The sequence below is a fragment of the Pongo pygmaeus genome, chromosome 8 (assembly GCF_028885625.2).
Source record: "Pongo pygmaeus isolate AG05252 chromosome 8, NHGRI_mPonPyg2-v2.0_pri, whole genome shotgun sequence".
Classification (NCBI taxonomy): Eukaryota; Metazoa; Chordata; class Mammalia; order Primates; family Hominidae; genus Pongo; species Pongo pygmaeus.
The window spans coordinates 62,571,644-62,584,194 of record NC_072381.2 but is presented as its reverse complement, the minus strand read 5'-3'; the positions used below and the strand labels follow the sequence as shown (position 1 = coordinate 62,584,194).

Here is a 12,551-nt window from a genome sequence, read left to right as displayed (position 1 = left end):
TAGGCTGTTCTCGAACTCCTGGCTTCATGATCCACCCACCTCGGCCTCCCAAAGTGCTAGGATTACAGGCATGAGCCACCGCGCCCAGCCCTGGTTCTGTTTTCTTGAAGATAGTTCCAACATGTACATCTGCTTGCAGGGTTGGAATATCTCACCCCTCACTGGTGAGGGACAAATCTGTGATGTCTCTCTTATTCATTGAATCAAAGTGCTGTGCCTTTGATTTTACAAGGTATGTTTCATAACGTTAAAGAAAAAAACATTTTTCTTCCTTATCCAAATGTAACTCTTAGTAATTTAGTGAATGTAAACCCCATTCATTTTTTTGTATCTTTTCCATGTGTGAATGCAGGTATATATCGAAGAATAATAATTACTTGCTGCTTTATCCTTTATTTTCATGATTATCATATTATCAAACTACTCAATAACTCGATTTTTTACAAACAGTATGTCTGAGAACACTCACACAATTACACAGATCTAGGCTTTTTTTTTTTTTTTTTAAGCTGTCCTAGCTTCTTACATTATATGATGTGTCTTCTTTGGGCTCAGTGTTCTATAAGAATGTCCAAGAGTTTGTCTATGAGACACATCCAGTAACAGAATTGCTGGGCATTTATGACTTCAATAAATATTCCAATTGGCTGTCCAAAGTGATAGTGCAAATCACACTCATCACCTGCATTGAAGAGTTGCTCTTTACCTATTCTCAATCTTATAGTAAGAGAAGGAAGATATTTACAAAATGAAGTATGTCTGCATGTCATATGACTTGGAAATATGTGCAAAACATGCTTTATTCTGCAAATTAGTATCACATGAAACAATTGGTTAGAATGTAAACATGAAAAACATCATACAATGTAGAAGAAGGAAGGGGAAGGGGGAATGGGGAAAGGAAAGGCAAGGGAAAGGATTATCAAAGTCTTTACAATATAGATTATATGATATGAGTTTAGAGTTTTCAGGATTGTAAATTCAGAGTGGAAGAATAAAAGACCAAGCTTTTGCTTGGTTACTCTCTGTATTGCTTAAACTATCATAACATACATCATTTTGTAATTAACTAAATATTGTCAAGAAAACGAAATGGAAATAACACAAATTCTATGCAGTGGATGTGTTTTACACAAAGCACCTGAGGGAACCCTGCAGTTCAGGAAACGTTGCTCCTCTAGAAGGCGGGCACCACTATGTGAAAGGCGCCCCCTAGTGGGAGGGATGCAGCCTGAAGCACTGCACAGGGCAGCACTGGCAGGACCCGCTCTGACGGACAGAACTCCAGAATACTTGAGAAGTGATTCCACATCCTGAAGCTCAAAATTATGAAAATTGTTTCAAAGTTTGGGGCTTTTTTCCAAAAACTCAGGTCAACACAAGGCATTCAACTGCTCGTCTGGGCACCCTCAGATCTTGTGGGCCCACGTCCAGAGGTGACTCAGTCAAAACACTGGTTCCAGGGAGCAGCTCTCAGTGAAGGGGGTGGGGAGGGGTCTGCACACCTGCTCCAGCACAGAAGCCCCCTGGGGCTCTTTACAGTGCAAAGCTGGGGCTGCAACTCCATCGGGTGTCCCTATCTTCAACGGAGAAGCCTCAGGTGATTCTATGCCTTAAGTGTATGCAGGCTAGGCTGATGTTGGGATGTCCTTCACAGTCAGAGCTTTGGTGGGCTGTCTGTGAAAGGACACATGGCTGCTGTCCCAGCAGGCCACACACCATGGCTGGAGATGCTGTCCTGGTGGATGGAGATGACAGCTTTGCTGTAGCCACCTTAGACACCCCTCCATACAAAGTCTGGGCAGTGGGGTCCTTCATATTCTTGTACTGCTTGTTAGGTATCTTCTTTTTTCTCTTTTTTTGAGACAGAGTCTCACTCTGTTGCCCAGGCTGGAGTGCAGTGGCGTGATCTCGGCTCACTGCAAGCTCTGCCTCCCAGGTTCAGGCCATTCTCCTGCCTCAGCCTCCCAAATAGTTGGGACTACAGGTGCCCGCCGCCACGGCCAGCTAATTTTTTTCTGTATTTTTTAGTAGAGACGTGGTTTCACCGTGTTAGCCAGGATGGTCTCAATCTCCTGACCTGGTGATCCACCCGCCTCAGCCTCCCACAGTGCTGTTGTTAGGTATCTTCTAAGGAGGAGACAATGTCTGAGACAGGGACTATGCAGAGCCTCTGTCTTCTGAAGTAGATTGCTTTGGATTTGGCAACTGCTGTCATTTGGGGGTTGCCTTGCTTCCTGCCTTGGTGCTTGTTAAGTTTTGTTCTCCATACTCTAGCTCCACCTTCTCAGGACACTGCTGCCCTACCAGAAGAGACCAGCAGCTCACAGAGCCTTCCTGAGTTCAGCATCTTTATGTGCAAGCTCTGCAGAGCCCTTTTCCTCAGGCTTCTGTGTGGATGGTTGTGGGATGACCTGTGGATGATGCTCTCTGAAGCCTAGCACCATTTCCTAGAAACATTCCTGGTCCCAGCAGTAAACACTTGCAGACTTCTCATCCCAGAGCTGCTGGATTTGGGACCTGGGTTGCTCTGCAGCCAGCTATGTTGCTGCATATCTTACCCAAGAGGCATTTGTGGAGATCTGATCACTATTTGCCAAGGTGTGTGCCACAACTGAGAGCATAGGGACTGTCCATTACTTGGGAACATCACCCATGCTGCTGGGACTGAAGGGAAAGTGCCTGCTTCCCTAAATCCTGTGACTCATATACATTAGAACCTGATCCTGGAAGACCAGCTTCTCCTGGTAATTCTGAGGCTGAGGCTGCTCATGATGACGTTCCAAACCATTCTGCTGATGTCCTTGAAAGAGTCAGTAAAGAAAATAACCTTTCTGTTCCTCCTGCTGCTGCCTCTCTCCCCGCACACCATGAACACAGCACAAAGGGGAGGGCCTTGCGTGCTTGCTTTCCCCCATCTCAGGCTTGTCCCTTTCAGAATACTGAGGAGGAGATGCAGAAGGATGAGGAAATAATGCTGATCTACATCGACAAGGGCCATTTTCTGTGTCACCTGGATACTCCAAATCACAGCTTAGTTTCCTTTCAATCCATAAGGCTACAGTTATTTGAGCCATCGTGTTAATTGGGAGTCCCCTGTGTCTACGTGGAAGAGTGGCCAGCTCCACCCAGTAGAACTTCCTGGGTACAAGAAGTTCTGCTCAGGGTCATCATTGGGAGATTCCACCTGGTTTTCCTGGATTCTTGTAAATGGGTGGCCTTTGGCAGAGGAATCATGCAGTTCCCTGGCAGCGAACATTCTGTGTCTCTCTCTAAGTGGTGGTCTGGCTTTTATTTTGAAACCAGTTCTAAAGAGAAAGGACAGTTTGTTAACTCATTCTGTTGGTTAAGACATATTGTACAATGCATTTCCACAATGTAGAATTTTACAGTTAAGTTTAGTCTCAGGATGATCACTGATTTGTTTCCTGACTTGAATAAGACACAAAGAATGAAGGCAATCCTTCATGGGGCTGCACATTATGGAGGTTATAAATTGTGCACAATCCCAAAATTTCAACTGCCTCATAGTTGCAGTGGCCCTTTTGTACATGCAAACCTGGACCTTTCAAAATCTCCTACCAACCTGTTTGCAATCCTCCGCATTTGGAAAGAACAGACTTCCAGCCTTTCCCTAACATATTTATTTTACCCATGCTGACCTACCAGGATAAATTTATGATTCAATATACTCTAAATTATACTCTTAAATTCACTGTATTCAAAGGCTATGCATAGAACAAGCAAGAGTTGGCCGGGCATAGTGGCTCATGCCTGTAATCCCAGCTCTTTGGGAGGCCGAGGCAGGTGGATCACAAGATTGGGAGTTTAAGACCAGCCTGGCCAACTGCTGAAACCCTGTCTCTACTAAAAAAATACAAAAATTAGCTGGGCATAGTGGTGTGTGCCTGCAATCCTAGCTACTTGGGTGGCTGAGGCAGGAGAATTGCTTGAACCCAGGAGGGGGAGGTTGCAGTGAGCTGAGATTGTGCCACTGCACTCTGGCATGGGTGACAGAGCAAGACTCCATCTAAAAAAAAAAAAAAAAAAAAAAGAACAAGTAAGAGTTTGTAATAACTTGGCAAGGCATCTTATACGTGACTCTAAGCATTCCATTTGACACCTCTAGTCTTCATTTTTTTCCTGCCTCCACAAAGAGAGGATAATTACACATGCCAACCCTAATCCCTAGGGGTTTAGGGGAGGGAGAAATGATCAACACTGTTTTAGACTCTCCATCCTAATAAGCCCTGCTGTGGTACCACACCTAAAGCCCTACCATGCAGGTAAGGATGTCTGGGGGCCTTTTAATATTTGATCCCTCCAGGAACCCCTCTGTCTGCAAGTTCAGAATTGCTTTAGGTTAATAGCGCTTAAAGCTAGAAAGATGTCTGATCCACACCTATAATGACTGCTTAAAACAAAGTTGTGGGCCAGGTGTGGTGGCTCACGCCTGTAATCCCAGCACTTTGGGAGGCTGAGGTGGGTGGATCACCTGACATCAGGAGTTCAAGACCAGCCTAGCCAGCATGGGGAAACCTCATCTCTACTAAAAATACAAAAACTAGCTGGGCATCATGGCGCATGCCTGTAATCTCAGCTACTCAGGAGGCTGAGGGAGGAGAATCCCTTGAACACAGGAGGCAGAAGCTGCAGTGATCTGAGATTGTGCCACTGCACTCCAGCCTGGGCAACAGAGTGAAACTCCATCTCAAAATAAATAAATAATAAACAAATAAATAAAATTGTGACCATGCACAATGAACCTGGCACCTCCAGATATACTCACTTTATTCTCACAACACCATCACAACATAATTATACATATTTTACAAAAAGATAAGGTGCAAGAGTCAACTTGCACCTTATAAGTCAACTTGCACCTCTATAAGTCAGATGTTATAGAGCCATTAGGAGGTAGATCTCATGAGGACCCAACCAAAAGACAAGAGCTCACTCTCTCATGACAGAGCCTCCTGTGGCCCTCCCCTCAACCATGCTTGCTTCCTGATCACATCATGGGCACTTTCTTTGAACACATGCAGGTCAGTTCAATTCAGTGTAATTTGATTAGCCGTTATGCATGAACTTCCTTTTAGGAATCTATCCCTCTGACAAGTAGAAAGGATAAAAAATAATTAAAAAGCACTTTTGACCATGAGCAACCCAACTGTCACAAAGTTAGAAATGTAAATAAATGAACAGTATAAGAACGTTCATTTAAATGTTTGACCAAGCCCAGGAGCAATGGCTCATGCTGTAATCCCAGCATTTTGGGAGGCTGAGGCAGGAGGACTGCTTGAACCCAGGAGTTTGAGCCCAGGCTAGGCCATATGGCAAAACCCCATCTCTACATTAAAAAAAAAAAAATTAACCAGGCATCATGGCCTGTGGTCCCAACCACTCAGGAGGCTGAGGTGGGATCACTTAAGCCCAGGGAGTCGATGCTGCAGTCAACCATGACTGTGCCACTGCAATCCAGCCTGGGCAACGGAGTGAGACCCTGTCACTTGAAAAAAAAAAAAAAAAAAAAAAAAAGAAATCGACCAGTCCTTCCGTTTCTATCCTGGCTATTTACTTTATTTGGATTTTCTACTTATTTGCAGGAAAGCATTGGTTTGTATTTCCCCTGAAACGTTTTCACTTCATGAAGCTTTTTTTTTTTTTTTTTTTGTGATGGAGTCTCCCTCTGTCACCCAGGCTGGAGTGTGGTGGCATCATCTCAGCTCACTGCAACCTCTGTCTCCAAGGTTCAAGTGATTCTCCTGCCTCAGCCTCCTGAATAGCTGGGATTACAGGTGTCTGCCACCACTCCCAGCTAATTTTTATACTTTTGTAGAGATGGGGTTTTGCCATGTTGGCCAGGCTGGTCTCGAACTCCTAACCTCAGGTGATCCACTCACCTCAGCCTCCCAAAGTGCTGGGATTACATGATGAGCCACCATGCCTGGCCTACTTCACGAAACTTTTATAAAAATTTCATTACACAATATTTGCCTATACTTTTCCTTTATTCTCCAAAGCTGCTTATATTCTTTGTTTTCACTAACACAATTTTGTCCTTCTGTCAAGCAACCAATATATTCAATAGTCAAAGGATAATCACAGAAGAGAAATATGAAAGTCTCCTTAAATGTGTATATATAATCTGTCAGGGGATTAGAGAATAGATTGTATGTGTAAATAATATAAATCCAAATACAATAAGATGTTGTGCTTTAACAATTTACAACAATCATATCAGAAAATCACCAAAAAAAATATTGGTTTGTGCAATAAATGGTTATGAAGCAACTACTGATGCTGTGGGGTTCTGTGCCAAGTCCCGTGACACTATCAAGCCAAGTTCTTCCTCCTGCACTTCAGACTTGCATGCCTAACTTTTTACTTACTCCTGGGAGTAAGTAAACTCTTACAGGTTTAATTGGCACACCAAACTTAATGTGTGCAAAGTAAAATTCCAAATGTCTAACACAAAACTGCTCTTCTCCCAAGCTCCCCTGTTAGTTAAAGGCATCTCCAATCTTCCATGTCAAGCCAAAACTTTGGAGCTGTCCTTACCTCTGGGCTGCTCACTGCATCCCCAATAACTCAGCAAACTGTAAGCCGCTCTACCTTTAAAAATTAAAGGTCTTCCCAGTTCTCTAATTCCACAGCCAGCACCCTTGTCAAAACCATCACTGTCTCTATCCTGGAGAATTACAATAATAGCTTTTTCTTTTTTTTGAAACAGAGTATTGCTCTGTCGTCCAGGCTGGAGTGCAGTGGTGCGATGTTGGCTCACTGCAACCTCCACCTCCTGAGTTTAAGAAATTCTCCTACCTCAGCCTCCTGAGTAACTGTGATTACAGGCACGTGCCACCATGCCTGGCTAATTTTTATATTTTTGTTAGAGACAGGGTTTCACCATGTTGGCCGGGCTGGTCTTGAACTCCTGACCTCAGGTGATCCGCTCACTGCAGCCTCCCAAGGTGCTGGGATTATAGGCATGAGCCACCGCAGCCAGCCTACAGTAGCTTCTTAACACTGCTCCCAAATTTGCCTCACGGTAGTCTATTTTCCATAAAATGCATGCATAATATATTCACACCCACATTGAGATGAACAACAACCAAAAAAAAAATCAATTTTTTTTTTTTTTTTTTTTTTAAGAATCTCACTGTTGCCCAGGCTGGAGTGCAGTGGTGCCATCTTGGCCCAGTGCAATCTCTGCCCTGAGGTTCAAGCGATTCTCCTGCCTCAGCCTCCCAAGTAGCTGGGACTACAGGCACGTGCCAACTTGCCTTGCTAATTTTTGTATTTTTGGTAGAGACGGGGTGTTGCCATGTTGGCCAGGCTTGTCTCGAACTCCTGGCCTCAAGTGATCTGCCCGCCTCAGCCTCCCAAAGTGCTGGGATTACAGGCGTGAGCCACTGCGCCCAGCCTAAAAAAATCACTTTGTGCTGTGTGATAAAATGTTATTAAACTTTTTCATGCTTCTTTACATTTTCCATATTATCTATAAAAAGACATACCCATGCAAAGCTTTTAATATTTTACTTACATCAATTACAAACACAGGACAAGAGACTGTCCAGCCAGTTTTTCCCTGGTTGTAAAATTAGGATAAGGATTCTGTGCAAATGACTGCTGAAGTACACTCAGCTTATCCTTGGTAAATTTATGCCACAGTTTTACACTTCCTCTTCCCCGTCTTCTTGTTCTTACTTCATTATGACTGGTCAATGGGAGATCCTGAAAAACGTACAAACAGAGAAAAGCACTGGAGAATACTAGTAATATCCAGAGTAGCGGGAGAAAAAAGGTCAATCATTGGCTATTTCATAAAATTTTTAAAAAGTGGAGCCCAATCTTATACCTGTACATAATAATAAAGTTACTAATGAGATTAGCCAAGTGTAGTGACTCAGGCCTGTAATCCCATTGACTCAGGAGGCTAAGATGGGAGGACTGCTTGAGGCCAGGAGTTCAAGGATCAGCTTAGGCAACATAGCAAGACTCCATCTCTAAAAAAATAGAAGTTCAAGGCTGCAGTGAGTCATGATTGTGCCACTGCACTCTAGCCTGAGCATAAGAGCAAGGCCCTGTCAAAAAAAAAAAAAAAAAATGAGGTAAAATAAAAATTTTTTAAAATTAGCTGGGCTTGGCGGCACATGCCTATTAACCTAGCTGCTTGGGAGGCTGAGGTGGGAGGATCATCTGAGCAAGCCCAGCAGGTCAAGGCTACAGTGAGCCATGATCACACCACTGCACTCCAGCCTGGCTGACAGAGTGAGACGCTGTCTCAAAAAAAAATTTTTTTTTAATTAAGATACAAAGCTATCCTATGTTCCTGGATTAGAAGAACTAATATTGTTAAGATGGCTCTACTACCCAAAGTGATCTACATCTTTAATGCAATTCCTATTTTTAAAATCCCAAAGACATGTTTTGCAGAATAGGAAATTTCATCCTAAAATGTATATGGAATCTCAAGGTATCCAAAATAGACAAAACAATCTTTAAAAAGGAGAACAGAGTTAAGGTCTCACACCTCCTGATTCCAAAACTTACTACAAACCTATGATGAAACAATGTGGTGCTAGTGGATGTACAAGTGTAAATATATTCTGTAGATATTTTCTTGAGGTTACCATTGCAATTATAGTTTGGTACTAGCACAAAGGCAGGCATATAGACTGGTAGGATAGACTAAAGAGCTCAGAAATAAATCCTCACAAACATGGTCAAATGATTCACAAGGGTGTCAAGACCATTCACTGGGGAAAGGACATTCTTTTCAACAAACAGGGCTGGGGAAACTGGGTATCCACGTGCAAAATAATCAAGTTGGGGCCAGGTGCAGTGGCTGATGCCTGTAATCCCAGCACTTTGGGAGGCCAAGGTGGGCGGATCACAAGGTCAGGAGATCGAGACCATCCTGGCTAACACGGTGAAACCCCGTCTCTACTAAAAAATACAAAAAATTAGCCGGGCGTGGTGGCAGGCACCTGTAGTCCCAGCTACTCAGGAGGTTGAGGCAGGAGAATGGCGTCAACCCAGGAGGTGGAGGTTGCAGTGAGACGAGATCTCACCACTGCACTCCAGCCTGGTCAACAGAGTGAGACTCCGTCTCAAAAAAAAAAAAAAAAAAAAAATACAACCCAACAACAAAGAAAAAAAAACCTGATTTTAAAATGGGCAAAGGACTTGAACAGATATTCCTCACAAAAAGGTATATGAATGGCCATTAAGCACATTAAAAATGTTCACCATCAATAATCATTAGGGAAATGAAAAAAAAAATCAAATCCACAGTGACACATCATCTCACCACCGCCCCCACCCCCTCCATCTCACCCCATTAGGATACGATGGCTACTGTCAAAAAAAAAAAAAAAAAAACCCAGTAAGTGTTATCAAGGCTGTGAAGAAATTGAAGCACCTGAACACTGAAAATGTAAAATGGTGTGGCCACATGAAAAACAGTATGGTGGGCCAGGTGTGGTGGCTCATGCTTGTAATCCCAGCACTTTGGGAGGCCGAGGTGGATGGATCACCTAAGGTCAGGAGTTCGAGACCAGCCTGGCCAACATGGCAAAACCCCATCTCTACTAAAAACACAAAATTAGCCAGGCATGGTGGTGTGCACCAGTAATCCCAGCTATTCAGGAGGCCAAGGCAGGAGAATCACTTGAACCTGGGAGGCAGAGGTTGCAGTGAGCCAAGATCACGCCACTGCACTCCAGCTTGGGTGACAGAGTGAGACTCTGTCTTAAAAAAAAAAAGAAAAAAAGAAAAAAAAAGAAAAAACATTATGGTGGTTTCTCAAAAAAATAAATATTATTATATGATTCAGCAATTCCACTTTTGGGTAAATACCCACAATCATTGAAAGCATGGACTTGAACAGCAATTTGTACACTTATGTTCATAGTAGCATATTGTTCCCAATGCCATGATCCAATATAAAAACTTCCCAACATTTCTAAAAAGCAAATGTGCACATGTAACACTTGTAAAAAACATAAGTTTTTTACAATAAACACTCAGTTCCTATAGTAAAAACAGCAACCAAACCAACTTGCTTTGTATGGCCATTGACCCACAGCGAGGAGCAGGGCCTCTGGAGCCTGCCTACCAGTGTTTAAATCCTGGCTCTGAGACTGACAGGCCACAGTGTAGCACTGACTGCCACTGCCCTCCTGGGCCACTCTCCTTGTCTCTGGCTGCTTTCCAGGCCCTGGGATGGAGGCCATTCCTATGGCATCTTCTTGGAGGACTTCATGTTCTAAAGGCGTCACAGCTGAGCCATGATTGCTTCCAGGGCTCTTTGATGCAGATTCTTGCCTCTGAAACATAGTGATGGGCCCAGTGTACTTCTGGGCCCACCGTATATTATTGGGGCACCTTTGACTTAGGTTATTACTCATTAAACACAACGTATTAAGGTACAAGGCACCGCTGGAACTAACCAGAGACTTCTCTCAACCAGGGCTCATCTAGAAAAAGAAATCCAGAATCCCCATATTTTGCAAGCCCACCTTCCCAGAGAACAGGAGCGTCAGTTTCTTCCATATCCCAGGTTTGAAAAGCTCCAAATTATTTCTGAATTTCATGAAATATCAAATCTGTGAACAAAAGGGAAAAAAATGCCTAGGGCCATTTCTACAATTCTTCCAGTATAGCTCTTTTGCTTTGAGGACGTTTTTGTTTTCAGTATTCATCCTGTTTACATTTAACCATACAGGAAAGTAGACGGAAGCATATAATTAGCCTGATGATCCTATCACTGAAATTTAATACATAGCAATACCTGGCCAATTTTATCTCCTTGACACCCCACCCTCATTATTTTGAAGTGAATCTCAGACATGTCATTCACCCAAAAATACATCCATATGTATCTCTAAAATATAAAGTCTCTCTTAATGCTATGATGGGTTAAGATTTAAATACCTGAGCCTCTAGTTAAGTCCTATACCAAATTCTACCATACAGCAACCACACACAATTACTCTGATGAAATCAGCTGTTCCCAGCCTATAAGCTTGAACTTTTAAAAGGTGAAAGTCAGGCCTAGCATGGTGGGGCTCATGCCTGTAATCCCAGCAATTTGTGAGGCTGAGGTGAGCAGATTGCTTTGAGTTCAGGAGTTTGAGACCAGCCTGGGCAACATAGCAAAACCCTGTCTCTACAAAAAACCCAAAATTAGATAGGTGTGGTGGTGCATGCCTGTGGTCCCAGCTACTTGGGAGGCTGAGGCTGGAGAATATAGCTTTGAGTCCAGGAGGCAGAGGTTGCAGTGAGCCAAGATTCCCCAACTCCAGCTGGGGCAACTAAGTAACACCCTGTCTCAAAAGAAAAAAAAAAAAAGTGAAAGCCCAAACATCTATTAATACAAAACACTAATGCATTAGGTAAGGAGCCTCCTGCAAAAGAAACATGCTTTGGTCTCCAACACAGAAACTCACCATTGGAAGTTAAGATGAATCTCTAGTCCAGGTTCTGAATGATAAAGTGATTAACTCTGAAGCAGCAATCATCAAACATAACCCTGAGACGCCCTCCCTCACACACCCTAGACACAGCTCCGCCCCAGACACAGCCCCACCCTAGGCACAGCCTTGCCCTAGACACACCTCTTGATGGCTTTACCTAACTTTTCAAATCCCATTCACTCAATGAGCACCCAGTGAAAACAATTTGCTTATTTAATCCCTACAACACCCTTATAATGTGCATCTTATTTTAATCCTACTTAGACTTGAAGACGGGGCGGGGGCAGAAAGGTTTAGACCACAGAGTGAGCCTCTGACCCAGGCAGTCTGACCTTGAACCTCCTGCCTGTGGCCATCACTTTCACATTTATAGACTGCACGCTCTGTGAGGACGGAAGCCTTGTCAGGCTCACAGAAGATCCACATCACCTGATATATAATTGCTTACAGAATACTGAGATTGGAGGCAGGAGTGGCCAGAGATTAACACTGAATAAGGACATTCTAAGATATAAAACTAATGTTTTATAAACATTAAACCATTTGCTAATCCATCTTATTCTAAAAACCACCCTATGAGATACCAAAACCTCCATATTACAGACAAGGAAACTGTGGGCTTTTCTGCTTTTTTCACAACTCTAGGACATTGCACTTTCCCAAATGCGTGGAATAAGGTAATAACACTTGGAGGGTTTTTTGTCCTCCAGGTTTGGAAAATGCAGCTCATCCTCGACAACTGTTTTATATTAATCCATCTTAATTCAGAGTGATACATATATTCTTCGTTCTACTTAAACTAATTGCTACAATTTATGAGGACTCATTATATGGCCGGCCCAAAGAACAGAGTTTTCACATTATCTTACCTAAATCTTACAGTGCCTTACGGAGATATATATTATTATACAGGTGACTACTGAAGCACAGAGAGATTAGCTAATTTACCTGAGGTCACACTCTAAGAAGAGGAAAATAACTAGCAGGAATTAAAGCAGGTGAAAATAAAGTTTGAATTGGGCAAGGTAATGGCTGACTTGCCCGAAGGAAACAGCCCCAAATGATTTCGGT

General features: G+C 43.1%; 1 long non-coding RNA gene across 1 annotated transcript; it reads right to left on the bottom strand.

Annotated features, from left to right (window-relative positions):
* Positions 1–373: 373 nt before the first annotated feature.
* LOC129006328 (uncharacterized) lies at positions 374–10,768 on the bottom strand. Its single transcript, XR_008491972.2, has 3 exons — positions 10,121–10,768; positions 7,544–7,734; positions 374–3,308 (listed from the first exon to the last, which is right to left on the bottom strand). It is a non-coding gene; the product is annotated as an uncharacterized LOC129006328 (long non-coding RNA).
* Between the last annotated feature and the right edge of the window lie 1,783 nt (positions 10,769–12,551).